At 45.2% G+C, this 25007-nt stretch overlaps 1 non-coding gene across 1 annotated transcript; it reads left to right on the top strand.

Annotated features, from left to right (window-relative positions):
• Positions 1 to 13495: 13495 nt before the first annotated feature.
• On the top strand, positions 13496 to 13557 carry LOC130016329 (U7 small nuclear RNA). The gene has a single exon (XR_008791229.1). It is a non-coding gene; the product is annotated as a U7 small nuclear RNA (small nuclear RNA).
• The last annotated feature ends 11450 nt before the right edge of the window (positions 13558 to 25007 follow it).

The raw sequence follows: 25007 nt of genomic DNA, 5'->3' as shown, positions 1-25007 counted from the left end.
TTGCTCCTCACCCCTGGCCACAGAGAGAACAGGGTAGCAAAGTTCCATGCCCATGTGCACGCGACTGTTAATAAAGATGAGGAAAGCTCAGGAGCTTGTCGGGGACAGTCCCAGACAAGCCCAATAAGATAAGCAGCAGGGTCCAACAGGGAGGAAATAGGTGACAGCTTCCAGGCCAGCACAGGTTCCAGACCCAGGAGAGTGAACGGTGCAGAGACAAGACAAGGTCATCATGCACTGGAGGCGAGGAGACGGCGAGGGACAGGACCAGACCATCGTACACTGGAGGTGAGCAGACGGCGAGGGACAGGACCAGGCCATCGTACTCAGGACTCGCCATCGTGGGACAGGACGAGTGACGTCATAAATGGGCAGGAGGAGATGCTTGGACTTTGGGGTGGGCGATGTACAGTTTTGTTTTCCTTGACTGACTTGAATGTACAGTAAACTCACTTCTTAAGCCTTAGAATTTTGTGTGGAAGTGGTTCATTCATTTGTCAAAATCCTACAGAATCAGGAACGCGTCCACTGTGGAGGTAACGGGACTCCCTAAGGTACAGACCTCACCAGAAAGTTCCTCCTCTGTAGAAGTGGGACAACACAGACTGGGGTAGTCTCCTGTCCTTTGTTCTCCCTTGTTCTGTGCTTCTGCTAGTGTTCATCACGTTGGGTCTCTTTCCTAGATTCCTCCATGCAAATGTGAACGTGCATTTGCCACTCTTTGTTTCTGAGAGATTGTTTACTCTCTATGGGAAGCGGCTGCGGGGCTCCACCACCCCAATCCTGGAGATATTCCAGCAGCCGGAAGAGTCCTCCAGCACCCACATGCTCCCGTGCTTCCCTCTGAGCAGGCCCACCAGTTTGCATGTTAAGAAATTAGATAAGAGCCGAGTGAGTGCTCTGCATGCCAGAGACCCAGGTTGGATCCCTGCAATGCCTGGTCCCCCACTAACTGTCAGGAGTGACTCTCCTAGAGCACAGGGCTGGAAGTAGCCTCTGAGTGCAACCAGAGAACAAGAAAGGGTTAAAAAATTGGACCAACCCCTTTTATGGTTATTATTTTTAAAAATTTGTTTTAATTGAATCCCAGTGAAATACAGTGACAAAGTTGTTTATGATTGGATTTCGGTCATAAAATGTCCCAACACCTGCCCCTTCACCAGTGTACATTTTCTTTTTTTTTTATAATTTCTTTCTTTATTGAATCACTGTGGGAAAAGTTACAGAGCTTTCGGGTTTAGGTCTCAGTCATGTAAATATCAAACACATTTCCCTTTACCAATACTTATTTTTAACCGCGAACCCCAATAGAACCCCACCTCCCACCCCTCCCAATTCCTGTGAGGCAGATGAGTTCTAGTTAATACTCTATCTACTTTGACTAGATACATTGCTTTGATAGAAGATGCACAGTTATTGTATAGAGTTTACGACCCCTCCCCCAATCAGACATCCTGAATCAGCGTTGTGAAATGATTTGCTTTCTACAACTTGGTTTAAGAATAAAATGATGTCGCGCGGCTGCTATTGATTTCTGCTATTTTACTTATTAACCCTGGAAGAATTTCTATTAAAAGTTAGATAGTTAAGAGATTGGTTTCTGTGCTCTGGAGTCGTGGCCGTGCCGGAGAGCCGCTCGTGGGGGGCAGCTGGCGACCTCGGTCAGGCGTGAAGGACGGCCCATTACGCCCCCCTTCCCATGAGGTCCCTGCCGCTCCCACCCCCGGCTCAAAACTGCTGTCCACAAGGCTCCCGTGCAGCCGCCATCTTTCTTTCCCCAGTGTACATTTTCGACCACCGGTTCCCTAGTTTCCCATTGCCCACCCCCATCTATGGCAGGCACTTTTCTTCTCTGTTTCTGTCGATTTCTGTTTCTCTGTCTCTGTCTCTCTCTCTCTCTCTCTCACCTTTTGGGCAAAGCTGATTTGAGCCCAGTCCATGTTTCAGGAATTCTTGTGATTTTATTATTTTTTCAATATTTTTGATTTGCTTTTAGACCGCGCGCAAAGATACTCAGGGGTAACTCCAGCCTCTGCATTCAGAAATGCTTGGGAGACCATCTGGGATGCTGGGGTTCCAATCCAGGACAGCCACACGCAAGGCCAATCGCCAACTCACTGCACTATCACTCCGGCCCAATTCCTGTGACTTTAATCCTCCCATCTCCTCTTCATCCTCAACTCCCACCACTTTATACCTTTACACCTGTTACCAGCTAATCCTGAATTTTCTTTTTTTAAAATTTTTATTAGTTTAACACCATGAGGTACAGTTGTAGACATACAAAATTTTTGTGCTTGGGTTTCAGTTATACAATGATCAAGTACCCATCCCTCCACCAGTGCCCATTTTGCACCACTATGGGTCCCAGTATCCCTCCCACCCCCTATCCCCCCCATCCCACCCTGCCTCTGTGGCAGGGCATTCCATTTTGTTTTCTCTCTCTCCTTTTGGGTGTTGTGGTTTGCAAAAGAGGCATTGAGTAGCAATCATATTTGGTCTATAGTCTATTTTCAGCATGCTTCTCCCATTCTGAGAGGATCTGTAAGGGCCACCCAGGCTAATAGTCATGAAAGAGTTAAGTGGTAGGAAAGAGTTAACCAGAAAACACTAAAAGCTGTAAAAGCTAGAGTTGCAAAAGCTGGCTCAGAATAGATAATGTAACTCCCACCTGCACCCTGTTATGACCTTGTGGTTAGGCCAGATATGGGGACATGTACTCAGATGTTCCGAAGGGACATCAAAACCCCCATAAAATCCAAGTGAACTACTTACATTTCAGAACAGAAATGCCTCAATGTGGTCAGTGAGCACTGTTGGACAGAGAAGTAAAAAGATGGACTGGGTGTGTGGTCAGTGTGCAGGACACACAGGCGAGGGTTCTGATGCCCTGAGCACCAGTGGATGTGTCTCCTCAAAACTTCAAGAAATCTGCTGACTGTGGGGAGGAAAGAAGGGAGGGAGAGGGAAGAAAAGTGTCTTCTGTAGAGGCAGGCTGGGTGGGGGATGACGGGAGGTAATCTGGCACACTGGTGCTGGGAAATGTACACTGGTGGAGGGATGGGCGTTGGAACACTGTATGACTGAAAATCTTAACGTGGACATCTTTGTAAGGGTCTATCTCACAGGGTTTCAATAATAAAATCTTTAAATAAATAAATAAATAAAAGAAATATCCAGCCTATTACCTATAGCTCCAACATCCGTTTTCACCTACAGATTACTGGGGTCTTGTCTCGACTCTCAAAAAAGAATTTCAGGAGTCGTATTCATTGTTTAATGAAGACAAGCAGTGAAGTTGAACAGATTTTAATTGGAGGTTTTGAAGGGAAGGAGGGAGAGAAAGTTGGAGAGTGGAGAGTAACACAATCAGGAGGCATCCTGGGCTTCTCCAAGGGCAGAGAGAGCACTACAGACACCCCAGTATCAGACAGGAAAGCATGAATGTCCACATCTCTAGAGGGGATATGTGGGCGACACATGTGCTCACCCATGTGGGTACAAGCAGCACATGGGCTCAGGCAGCATTTGCGCGCCATTCCTTTGTTCAAGGTGGCCTTTATAGGGTTTCTCCAGCCTGCACTCATGTGGGGTTTTAAGCTAGGTAAAAGTCCGTTGTTGGTAAGGAGGTTGCCTAGGGACGTTGGGAGAGGTGATGGTCTTCTTTGAAATTTTTTCCCTGGCCTTTTATTTCTGCAGGAGCTTCTCTGGCCATAAGTGAGGGTCTGATCAGGCCTTAGTTTCCGTTTTCTGCAGGGTTGGCCTTCACAAACTTACAGCTATTCCCGGGAAATTTACTGGCATTACCTTGGTAGAGAACCTTCCCTATCTGTCTGCCTGCCTACATAAATTCCTTCCAAACCATTAGGAGGTCCTGGATGTTAGGACTTCAACATAGGAAGTGTTGAAGGGGAGAAGGGCAGATAATTCAGCCCCGGGAGTACTGTTACACAGCTTCTTTGCAATCACATTTTTAAATGAAGAGCTAGTATGGATATTGCCTGGCATATGGTGGGCACTGGTTCATATCCCCATAACTACATACAGTGCTCTGAGCACCTTCTGTAGCAATTCCTGAGCACCGCTGGATGTGGCCCAGCCACTCTCCAAAACCACAGAAATAACATTGTATTTAGTAAGCATGGGATTTTTTTCTGGACATTGGAAAAAGATGACACAATTACTTTGAGAAAAGTCTTTTAAATCAGGGTAGTAGAGATAGTACAGCAGATAAGAACTTGCTTTGCACCCAGTCAATCCTGGGTTCGAACCTCAGCATCCCATGATCTCCCACGCATCGCCAGGAGTGATTCCTGAATGCAGAGGCAGAAATAACTCCTGAGCATCGCTGGATGCGACCCAAAAAGCTAAAAAAATGGTGGGGGCCAGAGAGATGGTAGCATAAGTAAGGCATTTGCTTTGACACAGCTGACATGGGTTGGAGACCCAGAACCCCATATGGTCCCCAAAGCACTGCCGTGTATGCCCTCTGAGCCTGGCCCCAGCAGGATTGATTCCGGAGTGCAAAGGCAGGAATAAGCCCTGAGTACTGCTGGCTTTGGCACCCACTCCAAAGATGGAAATACTAAGCACCCAGTGCTGCCCAGGTAGCTGATTACTGCCGGTGGTAGCAAGGAACCATGTGATACTGGAGGTGAGCTCAGAAAATCATCTACAGGCATAGAAAGCCTTGATCACAGAGATTGAATTGACACATCTGTCATTCATAAACCTGCTCACCCTGACATCGACCTTTCTGTTCAATTCACAAAACAGACTTGTTTTTTGGGGAGTTGAGGGTAAGGGTACAGCCAGAAATGCCCAGTGGCTCTGAAGGCAGGATCACTCCGGGTGGACTTGGGAGGGGAAGCTGGGATCGTATCCCAGTCATCCTGTGCAAGGCAAATGCCCTCCAGTCCCTAAAATCGGAATTTCAATTTACCTTGAATGATTCATTCAATCTCCGGCAGCCTTTGGGATGAACAATGCCTCCATCATCTCTGAGATCCTCACAGCTTGCCCTTTGGCCATTTTTTTCCATTTCTGGATCCCACCCCTTTGAGGCTGAGGGGTTATTCTGGTCTACTCACTCAAGAATTATTCCAAGTGGTGGTTGGGGAACCCTATTGTAAATACTGCAGATCTAACACTTTAATCTCTTAATAATGAACACTCCTAGTCATTCTTTATGTTACAATTCTCAAGTACAAATGAACTGACTTTTTCCTGCTTTGCACACCCCCAACTGATTTGGTAAACAAAGCCTTTAACTTGTTTGAATTCAAACTGTTATTTATTTCTAGAAAAGTGAGAAATAAGGAGCTTAAGAAAGAGTCCAGTGACTAGATCAATGATGGTTGGAGGGATTGCTAGGGATGGTATCCCTGAGCACTGAGCACTGAGCACTGCCCAAGAGTTGGGAGATGTGTGCTGAAAGTAGACAAAGAACCAAACATGATAACCTCTTCGTATTTGTATTGAAAACCATAATGCCCCAAAGTAGAGAAAGAATGAAAAAGAAAGTGCCTTCCATACAGGCAGCATGTGGGGTTGGGTGGGGGTGCGAGAGGGATACTGGGGACTTCGGTGGTGGAAAAATACACTGGTGGAGGGCTGGATGTTCAATCATTGAATGACTGAAACTTAGCCATGAAAGCTTTGTAAATAGCTCATGGTGATTCAGTAAAGGAAAATCCTCACAATAAAGAGAAAAATAAAAAACGATAATCCAATGGGTATTAGTCCAGTGCCTTGCATGTGGCTTGAACCCGTAAAATGTATCAAAGAGGGACTGGAGCCATAACACAGAGGGGGCCATTTGGCTTGCATGAGACCCACAAGGCCGATCTAAGTTTGATTCCTCAGCCCCTCTCAGAGAGCCCCACAAGCTGCCGAGTGTATCTCGCCCACACGGCAATGCCTGGCAAGCTACCCGTGATGTATTTGATATGCCAAACTCAGTAACAAGTCTCAGGATTGAGACATTACTCGGCCTGCTTGAGCAAATCAATGAACAATGGGAGGACAGTCCTCGTAGGTACAATGAATTGTGAGAAGCAGCTTGCCCACCATTTCTCATTTGTCACCCTGGTTGTAAAGAGCACCTAGCCAAACATTTCTCACCCTGGTCGATCGGCCATGAAGGGTATATGACATAAACGAGTTAATTGGATGAAAGTACAATTTGGTGGGAAGCAACTCTGGCCCTGAGGATATGACTTAACGGAGCAAATTGGCGTGAAATAGCCCCTGATGTTTACACAGACACAGGACTGGAGAGTTAGGAGTCAACACACCTGTATCTTGTGTCCTATGTCTGACTGATAACATGCCTTGACCTATAGGAATTCTTGCTGTCTTGATGTATGAGAATATTTCCTTGATATTTAAGTCTCATGTATTCTGGATCTGACTGAAAATATGTTTTCTTGAAGTATGACATTGATAGTCTTTTTACATTTTGGGTCACACCTGGCGATGCTCAGAGGTTACTCCTGGCTCATACACTCAGTAATTGCTCCTGGCGGTGCTTGGAAGACCATATGGGATGCTGGGAATCGAACCTGTGTCGGCCATGTTGGCTGAGTGCAAAGTAAACGCCCTACCCACTGTGCCATCGCTCCAGCCCCAAGATTTATTTTTTTTATTATGGGAATATTTTCTTGATATACAAGTCTCATGTATCCTGGATCTGACTGACAATATGTTTTCTTGAAGTATGACATTGATTTTTTTTTCTCCCATGTTTGTATTTGGAATGCTTGAAGTTATATCTACTTTTGGAAGTTTTTTTTTCTTTTCTTTGAGCTTGCTTCTGGGGCCTGAGAGCCCAGGATGGCTATATAAACCCTTGACTATAAGCACTCAGGGTTGAGCTCTGACCTATGTGTTAGGATGCTTCAGCCCCAGCTAGCTGGATAATAAAATCTCGATGTGTGGTTTGCATTCCCGCCGGACTCTTTGTCTGAATCCTCAGGGGTGATCTCCGATCCCAACACAGGTGAGTGTCTCCGGTCCCTCCCTGGCATGGATACTGCGCAGTGTGTGGTGCCCTGAACTTGTGTGAATTGTGCTGCCGACCCCGGCTGCCTTGGGCTCCTGGATCCAGGTGAGTGTGTCGGGCTTACGCTGACCTTCCTTCTCCGAAACTGTGCATCTTGAAAACTTGCTTTGTTTCTTCACTTTGCTCCATTCTTCTTCATCTGTCATGTGCCCATGAGACTCGGAACCCTCCATGTCCCATCTCCCTCTGTCACTTACCAGCCTGGCTGCACAGCCCGCAACGTCGGGGTGCCCTTTTCAGGAGCAGCAGAACCACCTCCCCCCCCCCCCCCCAATCTCTGTCCCTACACTTGTCTTTGCCTCGGATCATTAGCTTGGTTTTTGAGCAAACTGGAAAAAGTACTTTTATTTTGTTGTGGGGCCTGGTGTTGCAGAGGGTTTTTTCCTGATGGTCATCAGGGGTTCCTTTGGGTGGTGCTCAGCGATCTCTCCCTGTCACCCTGTGTGCCTACCTGCTGTTCTCACTCTGACTCACTAAGAGATTTTCTTCAGCCTTAATCCTTAAACGTGAATTATTGAGCCATTGACAAAGCTGGTTTTGGTGGAGCAACAGTACAGAGGGGATGGTGTTGTTCTTACCCATGACTGATCATGGTTTGATCCCCAGCACTCCATGCTCCCCCAGATATCACTGGTTCTAGACAAATACAAAAGCCCACAAATTACTATGAGGGCTGTCAGGCTCCTCACGGTGTTCCTCCCAGAGGATCTTCTCTTTTCTGTGGGCCTGTTTTTACTGAGAGAACCACAGAGATCCGCCTGCTGGCCTATTCATCCAGGGTCTATAGGATTAATTATTATCTGGCTTGCTGTGATCAATTTCAGAACTCAAACCACAGCTTCAGGATTTGGCATTGCTGCAGTTTCATTGAGAATGAGGTCATCAATATGAGGTAGCTGGCAAGATTCATAATAGAATAGACATATTTTTAGGCTGTTGGGATAGCTCAGTGGAGCAAGCATATGACTTCAACGGTGGAGGTCCAGGCTCCATCCCAACCACCACATCTATGGTCTCTCGACAACTTAGGAGGAAGTCCAGAGCCTGATGCTGGGAATGCAGGAACTTAATCTCCCTAGACACTGAAATGAGTCAAATGAAAACTTAAAAAATTCTAGTATTTTTCATAATAGTGGAATACTGTGAGTGTGCCTTCTCTAGAAAGTTAGCACAAGTCTTAATGGTGTCAGAGAACTGGTTTGTGGGCCCTAGTGATAGTGCAGTGGAAGGGCACTTGCTTTATATGAAGTGGAAATCTGGGTTCCATCCCCATCACCCATGTGGTTCCTGGCGCCCCACTACGAATCATCGCAGAGCACTTCTTCGTGTGCCCCTTCCCAAATTGATACAAAGAAGAAAACAAAAACAATAAAAAACTCACTGATCCTGAAAATGATGTGCTTGTTCTGAGATCTTTCACATGACCCTTGTGGTCCATCTCGGCATGTCGTGTGCAGGCCTGCTCGGGTCACTAGCACTGCGTCCATTCTTCCACAAAGTCCCGAACAGTGATTTAAAGGCCCAGAGAGAAGATCGTTAGTGACTTCCTGGGAGGAACAAAGGACTCCTAATACCCAAATCTGAGAGATTTGGGGACATCAGTTCTTCAGACACCCTGGGCAACTGAGTAAAGGTTTGAACAAAGCATATACAAAGTGGTTCTTTGAAAAAAATCTCTGTAGCGACTTATATGCTGCCCGGTCTTATGTGCTCCTTATGCCCAGGGGCACAAGCACGTGGAGTGCCCCAGCACATGTGTCGCCCTCTTGAGATGTGTACTTTCATACTTCCATGTCTAATACTGGGATGTGTGTAGGGGTTCTCCCCAAGGGCGGAGAGGCCTGTGTTCTTTCTTGAACGCGTTACTCCCTCTCTCTGATTTTCTTCTCTTCCTCACTCACTTCCCCTCAACACCTTCAAAAGCCCCTCCAAATATAATCTGTTTTACTTGCCAAAAAATCTCTGCAGCTGTCCACAGGTACTGTTGTGCCTCAGTCCACATCAAATATCACATGAGCCTCAAAGTTTTTGAGGTCATGAACCAAGGAGACAAGGAGACGTCAACAAATAAATTTTGGAGGAGTGTATTCACAGCATCTGGAGGGCAGTCCTGCTAGGCAAGAGCATCAGCCTCCCACCACAAGCACAGGCGAGGAAAAAACACATCCTACACACGTGTCATTTTCATAAGCACCCACAAAATTAGTTAACTCATATGTCCCATATCCTGACACCTGTTAGGGTCCGAGATCATGACAGCCTCACCTGTCAAGGAGAACACTGAGAGACCAAGTCCATGCAAAAGCAAGAGGTTTATTTGAGCATGCTTGGGCTCACAGCATGACCGCAAACCATCAGTGACAGAGAGCCCCGAGCCTCTTCAAAGGGGGCTTTTTATAGGCCATCTTCCCGCGCATTTCAGAAATGCCCACGCACAAATCACCCAATACATTTGAATTATCACATTAGATACTGCACGCAGGCAGCCAGTCATTTTGCAACAAGCCATCAGCACCAGCCACTCTCTTCTGTACCTGTCACCAGGCCATCCCACCGGGCAGTCAATTACGCCTTTTCGGGTTTTATGGCCCTATTAGGTGAATTCCAGGGCAAGAAAATACCTCATTAGGCCTTCTCTGAACTTGTGGCCTTATTAGGCGGATTCCATGGCAAGGAGATGCCTCATTAGGCCTTTTCCAGCCTTGTGGCCTTACCTGGCGAATTCCAGGGGCAAGGAGGAGATGGGGGTACCTGGTGTTGTCAACCTGCCGCAGCTGCAGGGGGGATATGGGCTGGGACTTGCTTTGCTAGGGCCCACTTGTCATGGGGCTATCTTTCAACACCCAGTAAATTTACGTCGACATAAAGTGAAGCAAGCCTTGACATAGAAAATAATAAAACTGATTATACAAAGCAATCAAGTATTGATCATAAACCACACCATTCTTGTGCACCCTAAGCCATTGTTCCTATTTCACTCCATGATTGGCAGGTGCCCTTGTGAGGGATTGCAAGAAATTAAGTCTATAAATACAGATATCAACTCTTCAAACTAAAAAGTAAACTTCTAAAATAACTAAGTTTTGTGTTTTACTATTAAACACTGTACTACTTTAGCACTGTCGTCCCATTGTCCCACTGTTCATTGATTTGCTCCAGCAGGCACCAGTAACGTCTCCATTGTGAGACTTGTTGTTGCTGTGTTTGGCATATCGAATGCGCCCCAGGGAGCTTGCCAGGCTCTGCCATGTGGGTGGGATACTCTTGGTAGCTTGCTAGTCTCTCTGAGAGGGATGGAGGAATCACACCCGGGTGGGCTGCGTGCAAGGCAAATGCCCTACCCACTGTGCTATTGCTCCAGCCCTCCATTTTACTATACATTTTATTCATATTTTCCTCTAATAAACTAAAACTCATAGCTGAACAATAGGTCAACACAACTGAAAAAGTGACTTTCTCCTGCACACCCACTCTATAATTCTTCTTGAGCACTGGTTCAAATTTTGAAAGAATTTAATTTTTGCTGCATAATTCATCCACTACTAAACTAATCAATGACCACTCAGCTACAGAGCGAAGAAGGGACTTTCAATTCATGTGGCTGATCTATTTTAGATCCCAGTTGAATTCAGTGCATTGTCGACTTGAGCACTGTTTGAAGAGTTGATGAGCACAGAGCTAAGAGTAGCTTGAGAACACCACTGGATATGAAGATATACAAACACATAGACAGGAATATTGACTACACATAGAATGCTTTCCATTCCTCAATTCCTGAGCATCATTCTGGGTTACCCCAAGGCCCATTCTGGGCTTTTGATTGACTTAGTTTCATGCTCAACTGTTGTAACAGAATACATGAACAGTTGGAGCTACTCCAGCAATTGGAAGTTTTGTGCAATTAAAAAATATCAGTCTGGGGTGGGGGGTGGGGGGTGGGAGGCATACTGGGATCCACGGTGGTGGGAACCGGTCACTGGTGGAGAGATGGGTATTCAAAATAAATAAATAAATAAATTTAAAAAATAAAAATACTTAACATAAAAAATAAAAAATATAAAATAAAAAAAATTAGTCGAACTGGGAGTAGCTGCCCCAGGATCCATGGTTAGAACCCCAGAGGGTTCCCCGAGCCCTGTTCCCCTGAGCAGTCAGGCAAAAGTCTAGAACATTACAGAATATGTCCCCCCAAAAATAAATAAACACAAAACATGATATCTGAATATTAACGCGCAGTAATTTCTGAGCGTTATTTTTTGGTGGTCTTGGTTGGGGGTCAGGGTTGGAGTACTGTACTGGTGGGTGTTTACATGGAAATCCTTGTGAATTTTATTCCCTTAGTGAAAATGTAAACATTTTGCCTCCATAGGCTATGTATTCAGCCCCTCCCTCTCAATCTATCTGGTACGTGGTGAGCCCCCAATGTCCTGCTAGCAACCAAGCAGATGTCCTGCTAGAAATCCAAGACCAGAAACGGAAACAAAAATTGAACTTTCTCTACCAAAAAAAAAAAAAAAAGAAAGTCTGGATAGCAAAGAGGATATGTGGAGAGAGATTGACACTGGTGGTTGGATGCATGCTGCAAAATTGTATGTCTAAGACTCAACTAAGAATAACTTTGTAGGGGCTGGAGCGATAGCACAGTGGGTAGGGCATTTGCCTTGCACTCTCCAACTGAGGTTCAATTCCTAGTATCCCATATGGTCCCCTGAACACGGCCAGGAGTGATTCCTGAGTGCAGAGCTAGGAGTAACCTGAGAGCATCGCCAGGCATGACCCAAAAAGAAAAAAACAACCTTGTAATTCATGGTGTTTTAATAAAATTTTTAAAAAAGAAGAGATTGTGCGAACATTTAATAGGTTAACAATACATATAAAAAGCTATAATAATTTCTAAGAGATTAAAGAAGCAAAAATCAATGATAAACAATATTTGAGTCAACATTAGTGTATTGATGGGGGATGGAATTGACTGAAAATTAAAAAATCCTAAATTTTATATTTATTTGGGACAAATACCAAACTACTGATCCGAATTATAATTCGTAAGGTATTTAAGCTCTAGGAAACTTTTAGGTAATGACTAAAAGTTTAAAAATGTCTTATAGTCTCTAAATCAATGGAGAAAAAATGTATATGAGGGAGGAAAATCTCTGTCTAAAAGAATAGGAGTGGGGAAGATGCCAGAATTTATTTTAAAATTAGAGAGGACCTGAGAGATAGTACAGTGGGTAAGGTGCTTGCCTTGCACACAGTCAACCAGAGTTCAATCCCAGGCATCCCGTGTGGTCCCCCAAGTATCACCAGGAGTACTTCCTAAGTGAAAAGCCAGGAGTAACCCCTGAACATTGCTAGGTGTGGCCCCAAAACCAAACAAAGAAATTAGAGTAAGAAAAAACAAATAGCAAAATTGGGTGGCAAAATAAATTCAAATATATGAGGAATCATGATAGATATGTCTTGAATTTAATGTGAAATTGTCAGAGCAGATAAAAACATACAAATTTAAGCTGCATGTGTTTTTTAAGTACAAAAACACATAAAACAATAAGGGGGAAATGTTAGCAATAAATCTAAAGATATATAGTAATATCCACAAGAACGGTCACTGTCACTGTCACTGTCCTCCCGTTGTTCATCGATTTGCTCAAGAGGGCCCAGTAACACTGTGAGACTTGTCACTGTGTTTGGCATATTGAATACGTCACGGGTAGCTTACCAGGCTTTACCATGTGGGAGAGATACTCTCGGTAGTTTGCCGGGCTCTCTGAGAGGGGCGGAGGAATCCAACTCGGGTCCATGTTGGCTGTGTGCAAGGCAAACGCCCTACACACTGTGGTATCGCTCCAGCCCACAAGAACGTCAATGAAAGTTTATTAATACAACACAAAACAGAATTTAAGATAATAAATAGCTCTGTAGCACTGTCCTCCGCTGTTCAACAAATAGTTCGAGCAGTCACCAGTAACAGCTCCATTGTGAGACTTGTTGTTACTGTTTTTTGCATATTGAATACCTCACTGGTGGCTTGCCAGGCTTTGCCCTGTGAAGATAATAAATACAAAATGAAATTAGTATGATTGCTATATATTATTTAAAATTCAGACTTACCAGAAAGATTTAACAATTCCAACTTAAATGCACCTAATAAAGTAGTTTCAAAATATTTCAAGTATTTAAAATTCTTTTATTAAATCACCGTGAGAAAAACAAAGTTGTCCATGATTGAGTTTCAGTATTACAATGCTCAAACACCTGTCCTTTGACCCGTGTACACTTCTCAACACCAATGTCCTCAATTTTCCTCTTTCCAACCCCACCCCAAGTCTGCCTCTGCCACAGACAGACACTTTTTTTATGTGAAGAACTTAACACCATCGTCTTTGTGGGCAATTCTATCATCACTAATAGGTAAATCAAGAAATTAGTTAAAAGTGTTACAGCTCTTTTAGAATTTGTCTAGCAGTTTTTCTGGTTGCTACTGGAAAGCCCACACTCACCCCCCAAACGAAATGAGTTGTGATACAAAATATTTTAAAAAGCAATAAACTTGTTCGTTTATTTATTTTATTTTTAGAAGCGCCAGGAATCAAATCTGAGTCCTTACACATGCTTTATCACTGAGACATATCCTTGATTCGTAAAATAAGTTCAGTTGTACATACAATACACTGTCCGCCAACAGTGTAGAATGCACATTCTCTCAAGCTCACAGAGAATACTTACAATGACTGGCCAGAACTAATATTAGTACCAACAAATTAAAATAAAAGCTGGTATCATATAGCCTGATTAAACATAGAACATAATTGTTATAGAGATAACACAAATTCCTGAAAGTAAAAAATAAATTTCTATTTACTCATGAGTAAAAGAAACTAAAATGGAAATTTGAGAGTACTTAGTTTCTATTTATTCACTTTTACCAGGAATTGTGGTTTGGGCCACACCCAGCTATGCTCAGATCTTATTCCTGGCTTTATGCTCAGAAATCACTTCTAGTGTGCTAGGATTTGGGAAGAAGGTTATTGGGCCTATCTGATGCCGGGGGAAAACTAGAAACACATGCAAGGCCTAACTTCCTAAAACACCTCTCTGACTCTGAAAGTTAGTTTTTAAAATACTGAATTTCAACATTGGTAAGATAAAGTTTATAAGCTGCTTGAGGGAAATCTATAATTTTGAGTACATACATTTGTTTTTCTAATGTCTGAAAATTCAGCAAGTAATTTATGTAATTAAAGAAAGTAATCAGGAAAAGAAGTAAAATAAACTAAAGTAAAATTTTTCAAAAGGTGATAATAAATGCAAAAGCATAAATTAATGATATAGAAAACAAATAAATAATTGGGATAAACCAAATAAAAAAATTGTTTAACATGAGTAATACATTTCCGACTACTAAAAAATCACTTAATCACTTAACTTCCCGTTAGTCGTCGATTTGCTCGAGCGGGCGCCAGTAACGTCTCCATTTGTCCCTGTTGCGTGCTAGTGTAGCCCAATGGCATCTGTTCGCTCTGGGAACATGAAGGGCCTCAAACCGATCGTTCATGATCTTCAGGAAGAAGTCTGACCATCTGGTAGGTGGGCGGCCACGCGGTCTCTTGACATCCCGTGGAATCCAATCAGTAACAGCTCTAGTCCAACGGTCGTCTTTAAATCTCATTACGTGACCAGCCCATCTGATTTTCGACACCTTGGCAAATGAGACAGCGTCCCTGATCCTTGATCGTCGACGGATGTCAGAACTCCGGATTCGTTCTCTCATTTGAGTGGAACGTGATATTCCAAGCATAGCTCTTTCTATTCTTTCTATTATTCTTTGGGAGACCTGAATGGCGTTCTCATCTTGTTTGCGTAGGGCCCAGGTCTCTGAGGCATATGTTAATGCAGGAAGAACAGTGGAATCAAAGAGATGTGCCCGGAGCCGGAGGTTCTTCGTCCTCTTAGCTATTTCTTCCAACTACTAAAAAAAAATTTGAAAAAAGAAAGCTCCACCGGTTCCCCCAAAGGTACAAATAAAACAAGAATATAAATGAGACATATTGAAATGGTCAATGGTCAACAGAGATTAAAATCTACTAAGGGATATAATGCACAAATGTAAATATTTTTGAAAATTTACGTAAAACATGAAAATTTTTAGAGAATGCATTTATTGTAATTTTTTAAAAGAGAAAGAGGATATCCAAATGATCCTATATAAAGTTGAATTAGTGCCCATACATTTTTCATACAAAAAATAATAATAGGCTCTAGAGGATTTTCAGGTGAGTTTTACCAAATGTTCAAAAACAGATGATTCCAATCTTACATGAATTATTCATTGAATATAAAAAAAGAGCCACTCCCAATTCATTTTATGAAGTGATGACTATGTATATGTAAAATGTTAATGCTTCTCATTTTTTAAAAAAATTGTATGTTTATATGTTTCATTTTTAATTTCTTCCTCTATCTGGAACTGATTATATGTGTATATATACATATATATATATATACGTATACATAGATTGATATAGATGTTGATATTGTCTTAGTACCATTTATTTAAGTGGGGGAGATGCAAAGAGATGAGAGAGATGCAAAGAGCCTCAACAATAAAGAAAAGGAGCCCTCATGTGACCGAAAAGACTAGAAAAGGTAGGCGTCAATAAAAAGATGATTCTTTGGGGATGAAAGGGAGTTTATCAAATGAAGAAAATAGGCGAAATAAAACACAGAAGTCTTATTAGTAAAATCATGTTTATAAAGGTACTATCAGTAACATTCAACTGGAAGTATGTTTCTCAAAGGGAAAATATTTCTGGAGGAAAAAATAAATTACAGAGCACACTTATACATTCATTAGGAATCAATCTTTCTTTCCCTTTCCCTTTTTCTGACTTCTCCTTCAGTCTCTCTTTCTCTCTCTCTCTCTATCTCTCTCTCTCTCTCTCTCTCCCCACCCCCAGCCTCTTTTCCTCTCCCTTTCCTTTCCTTTGCCTTCTGTCTCCTGGTTATTACGAGTGACATATTCCATTCAATGACAGCAAAAAGAATTCTACTCTTTCTGGTCAATGGAGAGGCTTTTCCATAAAACATAGCAAACACTTCAGCAGTGTGGGTAACTTGCTTTGGTTTGAAGCATGCTAAATTATTCTGTATCTTGGACAATGACATAATGCCATTAATGTGTGTGCCTGTGTCTATGAGATACTATTGTAACACTGTAACACTGTCCTGCCATTGTTCATCAATTTGCTCCAGTGGGCCCAGTAACGTCTCCATTTTGAGACTTGTTATGAGACACTATATAAATTCTTAATTTTACGAACTGAGAAGAGCAGTAATGATATTTTTCAATGAAAGCTATGTTTAGGCAACTCAGTGATTAAAAAATAAAATAAACAAATTGTTAGCTTGATATCCTTTATCTTTATTTTACAGTATTAAGTTGATATATAACTCTTTTGTACAATGCATTTATGAAATTTAAACCCATGCTCTCATTTACAGAGAAGCTCAAATGATCTGTCGGAAGATATAATGGTTTCTTGGTAACAGGTTTGATAGTGAAAGAATTTTCAGAGTGCTAAATTAATGATTAATATATTAACTATTCCACGCTTTTCTATTCAGATTTTTCCTTTAATGCATCAAATGGTCAATATAAACTGAACATTTAACATAAAAAAAAAAGAAAGGACGAGTCAGGAGTATTTGGAGCCTGGCCCTTTAAGACTCTGACCGGAAGTGTCGGTGACGTCACGGAGCCCCGCCTTTCCCTGGGGTCTTTGGGGCGGCGGAATCTCCCGCCAGGCACCGGAGTCGTCGGAGCGTGAGCAGTCGGGGAGGGGCGGGAAGGGGCGACCAGGCGGACTAGGGGGTCCCGCCCAGTTCCTCCTCAGCTGCCTGAGAGAGCCGCTCCTCAGAGCCTCCTCCTCCGCAGGCTCGCTCTGGGCACCCTGAGCCTCCGCGGTCTCCGCCTTGTGAGCGGGGGTCGCTCTGTGCCGAGCGGGCGGTGGCCCCTCCCCTGGACGCCCAGCCCCCGCCCAGAGGTTTGTCCCGTTTATTCTGCATTTTATGGAACAGGGGGCTGGGCTGGAGGCGTCTCCCTTGGCAGCTGTGAAGGGGCGGTCCGGGAGGCGCTGAAGAAAAGTGGTTGAGGAAGACGCCTGGGGGCTAGTCTTGCAGGGGTCCCTGGCCTCCCACGCAGCCTCCTCCCCCAGGTAAGCCGTGGGAGGCGTTTGTTTCGTTCTTGTTTCGAAACAATTTTCGTTCAGGGCTGACTCCTGGCTCTGCCCTCAGGGATCTCTCCTGGCGGTGCTGGGGGACCCACGGGGATGCTGGCTCGATCCTGGTCAGCAGCATACAAGGCAAGTGTCCCCTCCATGTACGTGCCTCCTGCCCGGTGGGGTGGGGGTGGGGGGCAATTCCTCACTCGCTTGGGTCCAATAGTATGCGGTAGAGCTTTTGACTTTCACATCCCCCCAACTCCAGTCGGTTCTGGGGGTCCCATAGGAAGCTTTGAGAGAATGCAGAGCCTGGTGACAGAGGAGGTGGTGCCTAAGGGCTGTTTGGGGCCACAGGGGTCCTGCAATGGAGTGTGCAGTGTTAGCAGGAAGTCACCTCTGCTCTTTCAGTGCATGCCCTGAGCGCTCTCACGAAGGATAAATGATCACCATGGCTCCCTTGCCTTTATCGGTTTGTTTTAATTAACTTTTAGTAGGTTTTTGGGGGGCAGACCTGACTATACTCGGGTTGCTCCAAGTGGTGCTCAAGGAACCATATGGGATGGCAGTAGAGAAATATCGTTTTTCTCCAGTAAGACGAGCACCTCTGCAGCTGTACTATGTCTGCAGCCTCTTTGCACAGAAAAATTTTGATTTGTTATTTTTGAATTGTAGATTTTGGTTCAAAGCATTCAGAGCTCAGGACTTAGTCGAGGATCTGAGCTCAGTATCGTGATTGGCAGTGCTCAGGGGGGCCCTAACTGCTGTGGAGAATTGAATCTGGCTTAGCTGCTGGAAAGAAACACACCCTATCGACTGTACTATCTCTGCTAATCCTATGTAATTGTTTTCCACAGAAAAAGATTTTTTGGTTCACCTGTCAAGTTTTCAGCCTCGCTCTGCCCACTGACCCTCTCTCCCAGACCAGGTGTGTGCCCTGCTGTTGGAATGAACTTCATTCGGAAAGGGGGTTTCCAGGGACCAGGTACACTAAGTCGTACATGCCTCACTCTGGAGGCTGGTGCAGTCCTAGAGCAGGAGGAAGTCTGTCTTTTATTTTCTGGCTTCTTTTTGCTACAAACTTGGAGATGGTCAGGGACTCTGCCCCTCTGTCTATGTGTCTCTGAGAGTCCATGTCCCCCACCTTAAAGCACGTGCTCAACCCTTTGAGCTACTCTCCCGGGGTCTATTCACTACTAGGGGAGCAGGTGAGATGGGATTTGGGGCCACACCTGCCAGTGCTTGAGGACTGCATCCTGCTGGAGTTTGTTCATGTTAGTTTTCTTTTGCGGATAGTTTTTGGTGTGGAGAATGGGGGCTCTAAATCCCTGGAGATACCCCGAGTGTTTAATCTGGCTCTAGATTTAGGTATTATTCCTGGAGTGCTGTGGCGGCGACCGGAATGTAGAGAAGTGATTGGTGTCAGCAAGACAAGCATCGTAGCAGTTTACAGTCTGTCCGTACAGCAATTTCTGCTTTCATATCAAGTTGCAGAGCTCTGTCTAGACCCCTGTCTATCAAGGTAAGCACACTGAGAAAAGGTTCTGTGCATGTGTGTGTGTGTATGTGTGTTCAAAGTTTGGTTTTCTTTATAGAGGAGAGGGTCGGCCCCAGTTATAGAGCCACATTCTGCGCTATGGTTGCGGGGGGCAGTCCTCCTGCCGGCCTGCAGGTGGCGCTGATGCGTGTGAGCTGGCCTTGGAGTCAGCTCCTGGCTGGGCCTGTGAGCACCTTCTATGGGACCCATGGGGGAGACCCCAGGCCAAGGCAGCGCTGAGTTTTCTCTCTCATAGCCAAGCCCAGACCTTCTGTTGGGAACGTCAGCACTCATTTTCTTCTCCTGGGGAAACAGAAGCATCTGGCATTGTTCCCAAGGTGGTTCCATGAGCCAGTGCCCAAGGGTGTGGCTGGTCAGAGATGGGGAGTTGTGCTGCTCTCCAATGTTCTCAGCTCTGACTTCTCCAGGTTTCTGGTCCTCGGAAGAAACAGAGGCGGCAGAAGATGGTGACATGCCATCTGTCACACCAACCCCAGGTAGGAGGGGAGTAACAATATGAGGTGCTGCAGTGACAGGAGTGCTAAGGCTTCCTGGGACAAATATGTCTGAGTTATTTCAGGAAGGATCCTGTGATGTGCCTCCTGGTGGGAGTGCCAGTCGCTGCTGTTGGAGGTGATGTTTGTGTCAGTTTTGTTGTATTTGGCTTTTGGATCACACCCAGCTCAAAGAGTACTTGTACCTCAGTGCTCAAGGATCACTCCTGACAGATCTCAGGGACCACGTGGGTTGCTGGGAGTCCTGGGTTTGTATCTGGGTATTTTGTTTTCTGTGATTCTGGGGATTATACTCTCGGCTCTGCACTCCGGCATTGTAACTGGCAGTGCTTAGGGAACCCTATGGGTTGGCGAGGATCACCACCCCTACTCGCTGTCTGCAACCTGCTGTCCTGTTACACAATCCTGCTGCTTTATTTCTTTTTAGAGTTACTTTTGTCTCACAGGGGAGATGCATAGGACTTCCTCTTGACTCTGTTCTCTGGATTCCTACCTGGTGTGTATCACGGGCCCCCTGGGGTCTGCTGGAGTCATTTGCTCCCTGGCAGCTACAGTGACTCAAGTCCAAGGACATGCTTATTACTCCTTATTTTGTCCTTCACGCTCAGGAGAGAGTCGCTGCTCTGGAACACATTCTGCTTTTACTCGCTGCTCTGTTTGCAGTTCTGGGCATGTGCTGGTCTAGGAGAGCCAGAGAAATGGATCTCTGGGTCGGGCACAGCTGTTGGGCTCAAGACACTTTTGCCGCTTCGAGAGCCACTTGGAATGGCCCTGAACTGTGATGAGAGTCCTGCAGGCATATATGTGCATATGTAGATGTCTGGACATTGATTGACCCTTTCTCCCTAGAACGTGGGCTATGGGGTGCAGGGGGTGTACGTATAGTGTTTTAGGCTGAAAGTAGGGTCACCCATTTGGGTTCCAGTGGCTCCGTTCACAGTTGTTACTCTGCAGTGCTCATAGGAGCAGTGATTGGGATGCTTTATTCCTCCGACTGCTGCATCTGGCCTCAAGTTCAAATTCTTTGTTTTACATAGATTTGGCTTTGGAAATAACCCTTGCAAATACTCAGATTATCCCTGGCTGTGTATTCAGTTATTCATGCTATATTCTGGGACCATGTGTGCTACTGGGGATCAAACCCGGATGTGTGTGCAGAGTCAGTGTCCTTTTGCTGTAATGTCTCTCCCACCAGAGTTGATTTATTTCTTCGGGTCTCACCCCATCCGGCACTGCTCTGTTTTAGTCCACGGGATCACTTTCAATGGTTCTTGGTTTATCAAGTCTCAGAGATTGCCTGTGGACTGTGAGGGATCACAGCTGACGGCTTGAGGGACCCTATGGAATGTCAGAGTCAAACCTTTATTGGTTGTGAGCAAGCCCAGTGCCCCACATGCTATGCTGTCTGTCTGGATCCTTTTTTGTTTACTTTTAAAAACAATTGTGGGCTTTGGCCATTTTTGTTCATTTTTGCATTTACTGCAGTCAGGTATCACTTCAAGTGTGCTGATGATATACCATGTGCTGCTGGGTCTAGTGTGCCAGTAGAGTGGGTAGGGTGATTGTCTTGGAAGCAGTGGACATGGGTTCTATTCCTGGCATCCTGTGTGGTCCCTGAGCACCAGCAGAGGTGATTCCTGAGTAGAGAGTCAGGAGTAAGCCTGTGAGCATCCCAAATGAGGATCCCAAAACAGACAAAAACAAAAGTACAAAATGTGATGCCATCAAACTCCTCTAGGCTGTGTACATGATCGAGGCTATACTGTCTCTTGTATTTTCTTGGGACCCATATTACACTCTTAAACCAAAAGCTAGATCTTAGCTCTTGTATAACCACAGATCTGTGGCTTTTCAGAAGTACAGATTCTGTTTATGCCTTCCCTCTAATTTACTCTGTGCGGTAGGGCATTTGCCTTAGAAGTGGCCCACATGGCCACTATTTCTCCATCCCTCTCGGAAAGACCGGCAAGCTACCGAGAGTATCTCACCAGCACGGCAGAGCCTGGCAAGCTCCCCATGACGTATTCAGTATGCCAGACACAGTAACAACAACGTCTCCAATGGAGACGTTACTGGGCCTGCTCGAGCAAATCGATGAACAACGGGAGGGCCTTTACCTTTTATATAGACACACGAGGTTTTCTTGTCACCTTTTCCTTCTGACCAATCCATGCCCCATCTCTCTAGGGTTCAGGGCATTCTGAGTTAAAGCCTACTGTGATCTCCTAGCTGAAAGGAGGAGCCCTGAGACCCGTGAGCAAAGACATGCATGCAGGGGAGTGTCTAATGACCCTACCTGTCTCAGGCCATGGGCAGGGTGTGGGTGCCCTAAGGCAGCAGAGCTCTTGGTCTCTAGACACTTTTTCCACTTCGAAAGCCAATTGGGATGGCCCTGAACCATGACGAGAGTCCTACAGGCACATATCTGCATGCATAGTCGGTGACTAGACATTGCGTGTCCCCTTCTCTTTCGAACATGGGCTGTGAGGTGCAGGGGGTGTATGTTTAGTGTATTGGGCTGAAAGCAGAGTCACTCATTTGGTTCCCACTGGTTCCATGCAGTTGTTAATCTGCAGTGCTTGTAGGAGCCCTCGGTCAGGAGCAAGACCGCCACCTTTAGAAACCTTGTAGTAGAGCATACTCAGATTTTATCAGATGCAGCTGTCTTAGAGAGATGTTGGGTTCTGTCAACCAGGAGTGTACATGGAGACTGTTCCAAGGGAACAGAATCTGAGCCCCTCAAGGGCTCTGTGTTCTAGCCTTGCAGCCCAGGGAACAGAGTAGAAATAGACCCTGACTCTTGCCGCCCTGTGTGTTGGCTCAGGACTTGGTGACCTTCCCCGATGTGACCGTGAGCTTCACCCCACAGGAGTGGATGTGCCTCTCAATGGAAGGACTACAGGCACATGATTCTGTAGACCTACGAGGACCTGTCAACCGTTGGTGAGAGCAGTGTGGGGCCGACCGTGTCTGGAGAGAACCACGTGGGCTCCCTGTCCCAGGCTATGGCTGTGTATCCAAGAGTAGCGGGGACTGTGATGGGCCAGGATGTCGGACAGTTGTGCAGTAGCTGTTCCTCTAGTTCCTTCCCTGGTTTTGTTTTTGGTGCTCACCTTTGATGTTTGGGGATTACTCTCAGTTTTGTGCATAGGAATCACTCTCTGTGGGATTGCAGGAGTCTCTGGAGCGTTAGGGGTCTACCCAGGATGGCCCCAGGCATGGCAAGCTCCCTTTGTGCTGTACTGTCGTTCAGGTCCCGCTAATTAGTTTGTGTCATTCCTGAGTTCGCTTCTCAGTTTAATTCTTATGGTACATATTACTTTTGTGTATTTGTTTTGGTTTTGATTTTGGTTTTATTTGGGGGCACAACGGCAATGCACTAATTGTGCTGAAGGATCACTCCTGGGATTGCCTGAGGCCTATGGTGTGCTGAGTATTGGACCCATTTGCCAGCTTAAAAGGTTGCCGCCTTACCCCTCCTACTGTTGCATTTGTCCGTCAAGTTCAAATTCTTTCTTTGGCATTGATTTCGCTTTGGGGCTTCACCTGCCGGTTCTCAGATTATTCCTGGTTGTGTATTAAGTTACTCATGCTGTAGTCTGGGACCATGTGTGCTGCTGGGGATCGAACCTGTATGTGTGTGCACCGTCTGTGTCCTAACGCTGTGATGTCTCTCCTACCACTGTTCATTTATTTCTTAGGGTCTCACTTCATCAGACACCGTTCTGTTTGAGTGCACGGGATCAATGGTTCTTGGTTCATCAAGTCTCAGGGTTTTCCTCTGGTCTGTGTAGTGAGGGATCACAGCTGACTGCTGAGAGACCGATGGAATGTTGGAATCAAACCTCTGTTGGGTGTGAGCAAGGCCAGTGCCCCACATGCTGTGCTGTCTGCCTGGATCCTTTTCTGTTTACTTTTATAAACAAATTGCAGACATTGGCCAACTTTGTCCATTTTTGGATTTGTGATGCTTTTGGGTTTACTGCACTCAGGCATCACTTCAAGTGTGCTGATAACATACCAGGTGGTGCTGGGACTAGAGTGCCAGTTCAGTGGGTACGGTGATTGTCTTGCAAACAGTGGACATGGGTTCTATTCTTGGCATTCTATGTGGTCCCTGAGCACCAGCAGAGGTGAATCCTGAGTACAAATTCAGGAGGAAGCCTTGACCATCCCCAGGTGAGGATCCCAAACCAGACAGAAACAAAAGTACAAATTGTGATACGATCAAACTCCTCTTGGCTGTGTGCAAGATCAGAACTATACTATCGCTGGTATTTTCTGAGGCCCCATATTACACTCTTAAACTAAAAGCTAGATCTTAGCTCTTCGATAACCACAAATATGTGGCATTTCAGAAGTGCAGATTCTGTTCATGCCTTCCCACTAATTTACTCTGTTTTTGTAGGGACACGTGGGGCTTACTTGGCACCTTTTCCTTCTGACCAATCCATGCTCCGTCTCTGTAGGGTTCAAGGCATTCTGAGTTGAAGCCTCCAGTGATCTCCTGGCTTGAAGGAGGAGCCCTGAGGCCAGTGATTAAAGGCGTGGAAGCAGGTGAATGTCTGAGGACCCTACCTGTCTACCTGGATAGTGTGTGGGTGTCCTAATACATATGAAACACGCTGGTGACTGTGGGGGCCTCGGGCTCCTGGATCTAGGTGTCTGTGCAACTCTCACATTGCCCTTCACTCCTCTGGACTCTCCATCTTGGAATGATCCTGTGTTTTACTTTCTTGGTTTGACATTTTTCTGCATTTGCCAGTCCATGACATTCACCCTCCTTGGTCCCTGAGCATCACTGAGATTGTTCAAAAAACAAAACCCAAAAAGCTTTTGTAGGATTTCCAAGCTTCTCACAGTGATCCCCCCAAGGGATTTCCTTTTGTTCTGGGATGCTTTGGGGTATGACAACTGTAGAGTTGTCCTCCACCTGCACTGCCTCATTCAAGGATGTTCAATTGGACGTATTGTGTTTGGTTTCAGAACTCACAACAGGGCTTCAAGGTTTGACCTTTCAACAATTTGTTTTAGGGACACAGTTACTGAGTATGAGTGAGCTGGTAAGATTTGCAAATTTGATATCAATATTATTATTTTTTTTTCCTTTTTGGTTTACGCCTGGCAATGCACAGAGTTTTCTCCTGGCTTTGCACTCAGGAGTTACTCCTGTTGGTGCTCAGGGGACCATATGGGATGCTGGGAAACGAACCCGGGTTGGCCGCGTGCAAGGCAAATGCCCTATCCGCTGTGCTATCTCTCCAGCCCCCTGAAATCAATAGTATTGTTCCAATGAAGAAGTTCAGTGGAACAGCATGTTATTTTTAAGGTGCAGGCTAGCCATGGCCAGTAAGAAATCCAGAATCCAATTCTTGGGGGTAGAGGACCTTTATTATGTATTCAAAAAATAAATACGAATACCACGGAACCTCTCGCCACCTGTGTTCACTGGTCACACACTGCTTTTTCCACCCTGAATGGCCACTGGCCATGGGTTCACAAAGGAGAAAACAAGGGCCTGGCTGGTTGGTATCAGTTACAGTTTATCCCAATCTCTCTCCATTCACTTTTGATTTTCCACTCTTCTCTCTCTTTTCTCCTTTTTACTCCTCTCCTGATTCTCCTGGATTCCTCCTGGATTCTTTCTTCCCTACTTTCCATGATACTCTTCTCCA

Source organism: Sorex fumeus, unplaced genomic scaffold (assembly GCF_029834395.1).
Source record: "Sorex fumeus unplaced genomic scaffold, SorFum_2.1 ptg000152l, whole genome shotgun sequence".
Classification (NCBI taxonomy): domain Eukaryota; kingdom Metazoa; phylum Chordata; class Mammalia; order Eulipotyphla; family Soricidae; genus Sorex; species Sorex fumeus.
Note: the sequence above shows the minus strand (reverse complement) of the source record. Positions and strands in the feature narration are given on the sequence as shown.